The following is a 9,334-nucleotide window of genomic DNA, read 5'->3' on the forward strand; positions in this document are numbered from 1 at the left end:
CAGGTAATGAGACAGTCTCAGGGTGATTTAAAGATGTCAATTGATCAGTGTCTAAAGGAAAAAGCTAATTCAGTCAGGAATAGTGAAACCCGGAGCCAGGATTTGGAGGGGACCCTGGCCTCTGTAAGGCCAAAGAGACAATAAGAGACTGCTGCTCTGTAGACCTGTAGACAGGGTCATGTGTAGGTGTCAGATGGATTGCAAACCCAGTGGCAGACTCTTGGGGTCTTCACGTGCCATGAAACTGGCTCTTGGGATGTTGTATATCACTTTCCAAGCCAAAGTGTGACAGGTGGAGCTACACTGCCAGTTCTGGAATCAAACTCCTGGTTAAGAGGCCGGCTTTTCTCCCTTTGTGGAGCTGTCCAGTGTGAGATGCACTGGACACACGTGGCTGTCGTGAGGTTCTGGTTCAGCGGCGCTATGGTGAACTTTTCCCTGGAGGATGATGGGGTTGTCTGTATGCAGCAATGCAGTATTATGCTGCATGGCCAAACCACCTGTTCACAAGTCTTCAACTGCATCCCAGGGAATCCTGGGGATGTAGAATCCAAATGAGTCCATTTCAAACCCTCTGTTGCAGAAATGGGTGGAGCAGTGCCCAAAAGATCGTGCATTCATGAAGTGACACAGAAGTGGTGTAATGTTTCACGGAGATGAAAAAAGGACTTTTGGTTAGCTCAGAATGGAGAGATACTTGCTCAGGTTGTTTTTAGCACAGGAGAACTGACCTTGACTGCTGATATCCTCTGAGTATTACCTGACAACAGGGCCTCCATGGAGAGATAGGGCCAGACGACTAAGGGAAAGCCTTACCTATCTCTCTGGCAGTGGTCACTGCAGTGGCAAGATGGCAGGGATGGAAGAGAATCTCCCTGACATACTTAAGCCTAATGTGATTAGCATGTCTGGGTTGGCATGCTTTTCCAGTGCTGTATTGAATTCAGGACAGAGCCTATGGACTGTTAGACTGAGGTGGTGATTCTCTGCCAGTGAGGTGGTGATTCTCCCCATGAAAGTATTTACCAGGACGCATCCAGATCTGCTTTTTCCTACTGATGTAGATCTGGTTGCTTTTTCTGTCTTGACCATGTTAGATTGACCCTTGTTGTGACTGGGCTATCTTGCTAATCCTGCTTCCGCCATGACTTGGACCAAGATAAGCAGTGGGATGTGGATGAATGGAAGAATGCTCAATTTCTCCTTAAATGAGAATAACAGATCTGAATAGCTGATGTTGTCTATTCAGTATAAGGCTGACCAGTATTTCAAATAAATCATTAATCATTGATTGACAGACATAGATGATGTGGAAAAGTTCATCTGCAGTCTGTCTGATCGTCAACCACTCCTTTTGCCACCATAAAGGACCCCATTCAAGCAGATGTGTCGCTACATCCCCAGCTGCCTGCAGTTAAGTGGAAAGCAGCATGTTACATTGAAACGATGGCCAAAACTATAAAGACAACAGATGCATCACCTGTAAAGTTGAGTTTCTATTCTTCAAACTGATGACAGTTACCTTTTGTTGACCATGAGTGGGAGTTTGAATTAAACTTTCTAATAACCACGACAACACAAGTTCACCAAACGCACATTTATGTATTTCACACTTATCTGTCCAAGATCAGCAGCAGCAGCAGCCTTAGGCAGCACTTTTATCATATCTTTGACAGACATGCCTCACTCAAACCTGTGTGGTTCAACAAGGTAATTTGTCAGTCTTCAAATAGCTGATATCTGTAATGACTTTAGCCCCCAAGCTCTGTGAGTCCATTATGCACCTTGCATGTTGCCTCAGTTGACATCTTTTCCAGCTTCCCCAGCATGTTCTCTAAAAGGTTTTAAGCATCGTTAAGGCGTCCGTTTCGTAATTAAATCAAACTGTGTCCACAATACTACAATGATTGGTTGGTTTTCTCTTTCTGCCAGTGCAATTGTTGATTTCACTATCTGGTTATCCATAGGACACTGAATAAAGAGGAACTGAGGTTATGCATAGACATCAATCAATCAATATACTTTATTAATCCCCGAGGGGAAATTATATTCACATACTAAACATTAAAATTGTCTGCCACATACAATCGTCATTGAGTCCTTTTCTGCAAAGGTAGGATAAAATGCAGAAATAGAATATTACCACATTAAAAGTGTTTCAACCCATAGAAGTTCCACCCACTCACACACACACACACATCCACTTAACCATGTGTTCCTCCCCAGCACAGGAGGGCAAGGGTGCAGGGCTATAGACAATTATGATTCACATTTAAAAGTGGTTTACACAAGAGGAGTATGGAGGAGGGATGACTTCCAACTTACAATGCACAACATCCCACTCTTTACTTGGGTTGAGCTGATGTATTTCCTGACCTACAACACACTTCTAGCAAAGCTGCACTTGGCTGTAACCTGACTTACTGCTTTTATTTTTGCTTGGCTCGCCCTGTTTATCTTCTTAATGTGCTTGCTTATCTTATCAATTATGACACAGAGACACACAGATGCACAAAACACAATAAAAAACTGCAGAGCAAGCCCCCAACCCAAATACCCGACTGGCTGTCAGGTAGTCAGTTAACTGACTTTCAGATATCTTGTGTACATATCATTGATGCCACAGATTTAAATGAATCATTCTGAACAATTAAACTACTATAAGAGATAAAAATCACCATAACAACTTTCTTGCTCTTTGACATCTTGCTATTAAGCACGTTCACTTAAAAATAATAGGGACATTCTGAAAATATCGCCAATATTTGTCTGTGTTGATTTGAAACTGACACAGAGGTTAATAATCCAATATTCCAATATTATTGATATGGATATACGCTCATCCACTCAGCACAGTACCATCACAAAACTGTGTCGGTGAATTGACTTGGAGTCCAAAAGAAGAACTAGGGTGATAACTGATGTCACTGTTTCATATTATGCTAATTTATGACCCAGCACTACATCATGCTAGGTAAAATTATGGGACTACAACTGAAACCAAAAGTAGGACAGCACCCTGTTACCTATTTTTACATGTATACTTATCTGTTATTTCTGACTAAAAGAGACTAGCAAACTTCTATTCACTATGATCCAAATAGGAAGTAGCATTGCAGAGTTTATAAATTAAAAGACATTGCCCTGAATTTCTCATAACAAAGCATTTGTAAGCTTTGCAGAGAGGACTGTGCCCACAATAAACCCAGCCTGATGAATATTTACTTGCTTTTTTTATCTGCATAAATGATCCAGAAACATTCCCAGGTGAAGTTCAGCCCCAAAAAGATCCGGTAAGATCTCAGCATGCTTTGACAGTGAGACTGCATCAATCATGTTTTATTTTATCTTTCATACTGTCTAAATTTAGTGTAAGGTGATGCAATACATCACATATTTCTTTGAAGGAAATGGCGTAGGCAAGAGCAAAAACAACATCAGCCATATCAAAGCTGGATGGGTGTGGAAGGGTCCAGCCTTTTTCTCGGTGGGTGGAGGTACCAGCCTGCCTTCCCTTTGTACATCTTACATCTGGAACGGGCACATTTTTCCCCCTCTTTTCCAAATAACATCTGCAGCTAAAAAGCCAGACAGGTAGTTAGAGTTGATTGGTCATGGATGGATTTTCTTTCTCTGTCCTCTCTTTCTACATTGCTCTCCCTCCCTTTTTTTCTATTCTACAAAGCCCAGAGGCTAGTATTTCAGTGATTACAGAGTCCCTCCATTTGAATGGTCGTTTGTGTATTGTCAGAACAAAGGGGCGAGCGGCCTCTGAAGAGGTGCTAGACAGGGGAATGGATTGGGCTCAGCGATTAGGATGAGTGGAACTGCAGGTTCAGGCTAGCTTACCAGAGCAGAGGCAGCTTAAGGAGGGACTCCACTCCAAATGCTCTGGGACCTTTCGTGACTGGGAAAAGAGGACTTGTATGCAGCAGCTGCACACAAGTGCAACTTAAATCGTAAGGGAGAGTATGAGGAGTTTTATTGTGGACTAAGGTCCTGTTCATACCTGGCATTAACATGATCTGATCTGATAACAAGTGGACAGCTTCACATATGTCAGGCAGCACCTAGAATTCATTTCCATTGGTGTCTCAAGTGGCTTTAGATCGGATCTCACTTTCCAGCTCTTTCCCGCTCTAAATATATCTAAAATGTTGCAGTGAGGGTGTTGGACTGAGGGAACGGATTGAGATGGTGGCGCTGGTTGTGGCATATGCTGATACCAGGGGTAAGATGGGCGGCGTTTGGCTGACACATTGTACTAAATGGAAATCGTGGTTAATGCACGAGAATCCATTTTTCCTGTTGTGGTTCTTGCCTGTTGTTGCACTGACTTAGATTGTACACCATATTTACCACCACTTATGCAGAGGATTTTGAAGAGTGCTGTCCACTTGTGATTGGATCACCCCAGACGCATGTTAATCCAGGTTTGAGCAGGACTGAACTGACCCCATGTGTTGGAGAAACCAGAAGATCTAAAAACCGCGGATATACAAACCATAAACGACCCAGCGTTTGCTCATCATTGTCACACCATTGTCACTCATCAGAGACAGTTTCGTCACTTCTATTGCTCATCCCATTCCAATCAGAGTAATCTCGACACAGGCTGATGGCCAGAGGTTATCCTGGTTTGGTCATTAGGGTTGAGGTCTTTACCTCCTAATGAAATTTTCATTATAACCTTAAAGCAACCATAAAGCAGCATTTGTAAATAAAAACAAAGAGTGCAGCAGTAAACACCTCATTCTGCCTAATGAGACGCCATATATTGATCCTAGTAATGTGCAGGTTTGGTCACTTCTTGGCTAATAACAAGTAGGGAATTGATACTGAAGTGCAAAATTATCTTTAGCTTTTGTCCGTCTTGTCATTTGTCTAAAGAATTGCCTCAAGTTGCAAATGTACACATCTTCTGAATCTAGCTTCAAAACAGCCTTGAAAAAATGAGAATGGTGGGATTTATTCTAAAAGATTGTAATTAATAGATAAAATGGTGTATTTTTTAAAACAACATTGCAGTTCTCCTGCATCTTACGAAATGGCATTGTCATCATTAAAATGTTCCTGGATTTGATAGCGTTACACAAGATGAGACCAATCTCGTGTGTTGCCACAACAAGGGCACAACCAACCAGTTGCACCTGAGGAAGTGCTTTTCAGACAGCGCGGTAATCAGATAAACATTAGCCTGACAGGTTTCGGCTTTGAACACTCACTTAGTACTTCTCACCCCTAACATGAAGGTAATGACTTAAAATCAAAGTCCTCATCAAATTCTGTGGGTGAGTCCGGGTCACACTCTTGGTGGGCTTTGACATCCTTTTGATTCTAAAGCATCACCTTTTTAAAGCTGTTTTTAAGCTGATTTTTAATTTACTCTGGGCTCTTTTGTCAGTAATGAGATCTATAAACTGCCATTCATCAAGGGTTGAAGATGCATTTTAAACACAGCGGGGCAGCTACGTGTTTTTAATGATTGTCAAAGAATCACACATTTTCTTCAAATGAGTCAAACCCTCTGGACAGTTTGCGGCTCTCAATTTTATGCCACATTGCAAACAGCCAGCCCCTTAATTTAGTAATTATGGCTATCCAAGAAAACAATTATGGGGTCGTTCAATTCAGGGAGGAAAAAGAAATTAAGGAGCTGACAAAAAAACTCTTACATCATTTTAAACTTTCACCAGCAGTCCACCCAGCTCTGAGGGCTTATTATGTCATTAAGGCACTCATATTGTTCAGCAAAAGTCTGAGAACAGAAACAAGACTTTTGAATTACCTCTGCTTGTCCAAGGGACTTGACATTTATCTGTCAAACACGGGCCAAAAACTTGGAACACATGGGGTCTGTGGATGATTGTTATTCAATTGTAGTGCTGTGACACATTTTGGCACTTCCTCTGTACTGAGCAATGGCAAAAGAATCCATCCAAGCAACAATAGTTTAGTGATGTCTTCAAAATGCATGTAGTCACATAAAGTTATTTCACGTGTTAGCAACTAGCAACAAGAGGGCCCATACTTTTGTTTGTGTATTTGGACAACTCTAAACTCCCTGCTGGATGAGATGGAGCAAATCATCATTAATGTCAAACAGGCGACTGGAGTCAGTGGAAACATTAATATGTTCCTGCGTGTACTGCAGTGCTCACAGATGATTTGTTGAGGAGCGACGCTTTAATTTTCACCCTTCACTCCCACTGCCTCTCCCCCAAAGAGCGCCCGCACCCAAATTCTCTGGCCTCTTCCCTTCAAGGCAAAACCTAAATGGCCCTTAATGACTCCATGCAAACAATGTGTGACGGGGGACAAATTACTAAAACACTTCCCGCTTTTTTTTTTTTTTTTTCTCTCCTCCCTCTCCTTCAGGTGATACTTGAAAGGTCTCCGAGGTAGCAGGCTAGCTGCGCCCTCCCTCCTCTGGCTCCTCTCTCTGTCACCCTCCACAATGTCAAGGTGTCGCGACCCTGTTACGACCCAAACCCACGTTAGCCATTGGACTTCAGTAGCTTGCAGAGGGGCATGGCCGACAGTGTGAAAAGGGATGTGAGTGTGTGTTTGGAGAGGTGGGGGTGGGGTCGGCATATACTAATGGGGTGAGGCTGATTTCAGTGAGATGAGAGGAAGAGGGCCGTCCCGTTTAGGTCTCACACGCTTGTCGGGCTGTGACTTCCAGTTAAAAAAGGCTTCTGGGTGGCTTATATGAGTCAGTGGTCATCCCTCTGCATCAATCGCCTCACCTTGAGACTTGAATGGGACACATACACCCCCCGACGCACACCATAACTACCCACATCTCCTTGGCGGCCCTGGCACCCCTCCTTTCCTTTAAGTCAATATGTCCGTGTCAGAGATGAAAGTGCAAAGTGGGAGGGACTCGGAGGGGGTCCTGACACTAATGTAGTACATTGGGCTTCACTTACTGATCTGCCAAGTTCTTTTGTCAAGCCCTAAATGCCTGCTAGGGCCCTTTGAACCGCTGAACGCTCGCCCGCCCTCAGATGCCTCCTCTCTTAGCTTCAATGAGATATCCTCACTGACATTCCCACAGTCCCGTCGCTGAGGACAGACACGCATTGCTGCACGGACGTGGCGAGGTTCAAATTCAAAGGCTTGAAAGGAATCTGGGAGTCGTCTAAATAACATCATTCGCCACTTTGCAGCTCTTGACTAAAAAGTTAAATTTCTTTTCATCAAAAGTGAAATAGAATTGGCAAGTGTGGCTGCAGAGGATCATTTCAGGCACCGTTTGAATCTGAGGTTTGAAAGCACTTTCATTGGCTGCCAAGCACAGCAAGCCAGGTAAACTAAGACCTTTAACTTGCTTGCTTGTTTTTCTCACTCCCTCACTCTTGTCAGCTAATCTCTGTGGGTAACCTTATCCCAACTCTTGAGTGGCTGCCCCCTTACCCCCCCCGCCCCCCCTCCAAGCCTCAGAAACTGGACTGTGAAACAGCTCTCCCCATTCATAAAGCTTACTCTTGTTAAGCTCAAGCAGCAGCATTCTGAATTTGATTGATTCTTGCTTTTTGATCAATTATCTTTTATTTTTTCAAATAGTGTCAAGCAATTTGTAAGGGGCACTAAATATTTTGACTGATTGTGTGAAAATGTATTTTTGGAATCCATGTTTAAAGTCACATCACTTTTAAACCAAAATCAATTGAAATATATATATATATGTATATATATATATATCTTTTTTTTCTGTCACTTCCAACACTATCTTACCATGAGGCTGTTGATAGATTTTAGTTGCTCAGGTTTGGAGATATATAAGAGATGCTCAAAGCATTAAAAGATTACATTTCAGAAATTCAACAGCGAAAACAGTGCTCCACTTATACTACTACTACTTTCACTGTAGCAGGGTGTCGGCAGAATTCTCAGAGATGTATAGTTAAAAGAAAAGGACAAGTGCAACAGTCTAGAAGCCTAGACATGGCTAGATAAAGCTAGACATACCTGTCGCCTTATATTTGACCTGATGTCACACATGCAGCAGTTGCACATGTTGATTTGGGGGCAGAAACATGATGAAATGACAAGACGGTCTTCAGAGGGGAAAAGTGTAAGACTCAGCCAATGACATGCTTTAATTTCACCAGAGAATTGAGAGCATTTTAAATCCCTTTTTGTCAGTTGAATTGTGTGTAGGTAGGTCATAAAGGTATGTTTTTTTTTTTTTTAAATCTACTTTGCTTTCTCCTGTGCCACATGTTCGTCTACATTTCTCGAATAAATCTGTCCCTCTGTCTCCTGATTGGACAGCTGCCAAAGTGAACGGTAGTCCAGACTAGTGCACAGCAGAGCCATCTCAAATTTGGCTTGTGGCCATCACTTATTTCTCATACTGTTAAGAGAAAGATAAAATGATAAAAGTCCACTTCAAAACTGGGATCAGAGATACACTTCCTCCTCCCCGTGACTCACAGGTGGCCACATCCGAGCCTGCTGCTGCGCTCTCTTTTCTCGGTTGTGGATTTACAGTCATGCTCTGAGAAGTTTGTCACAAACATGTGCTTAAGGGGCGATGAGTGATGCCACAATGCTGGCTCTATCACAGTCAGCGTGGTAATTGCTGTTTATCATCCTGCCGTCTTTAAATCACTTGTCAGGTGCCTTTTATTTTGGACTTTCAGAGAAATCTCCATCTGCGGTGAGCAACAGCTAATGCGAGCCTCATCTGATCAAACAGACCCAAAGCCTCGTATTTGTAAAGAAATCATCAAGTTATCTGTGTGGATAATTACTATTTGCTCATTTTTGCCGTGATTTCCCTCCCTTAGGCAGACAAGGCTAAATTAGCCATGCTTTAAATGACATTACACATGAGTTTTGTTACAGGGATTATCAAAGTGCACTGTGGTTGACTGGATCAAGTCTTCTTGTTAGGCAGGCAGCCATGAATCACAGGGTAAACCCACATCAGCAAACTTTATCCACATTTGTACTTACAGACAACACAAATGATTTTGTGAGTGTGGATCTAAAAACACTTAGTTGTTGTCTTTTAAATGAGAAGCATATATTGATATTTTTCTGGATGGATAATTGATTTTTGTTTATTTTGCTGTCTGTTTGCCTTATGCTGATCAGCAGCTGGAGCTCTTAGCCAAACACTCCTTTTCATTTCCCACTAAACTTACTACAGGAGGCCCTTTGAAATCCCCAACATGGGAAGTTTTGTATGTAATCATTTAGAATCATTTTGAATATCAATGGGGCAGGAATGCCGAGGATCCAGTTTTAATGGGACAATAAAGGCGAACCACAATGGTTTTCTTTTTTTTTAATGGCAGCAGGGATGTGGGCTCACTTTACT

This window comes from Pempheris klunzingeri, chromosome 9 (assembly GCF_042242105.1).
Source record: "Pempheris klunzingeri isolate RE-2024b chromosome 9, fPemKlu1.hap1, whole genome shotgun sequence".
In the NCBI taxonomy this organism is placed as follows: Eukaryota; Metazoa; Chordata; class Actinopteri; order Acropomatiformes; family Pempheridae; genus Pempheris; species Pempheris klunzingeri.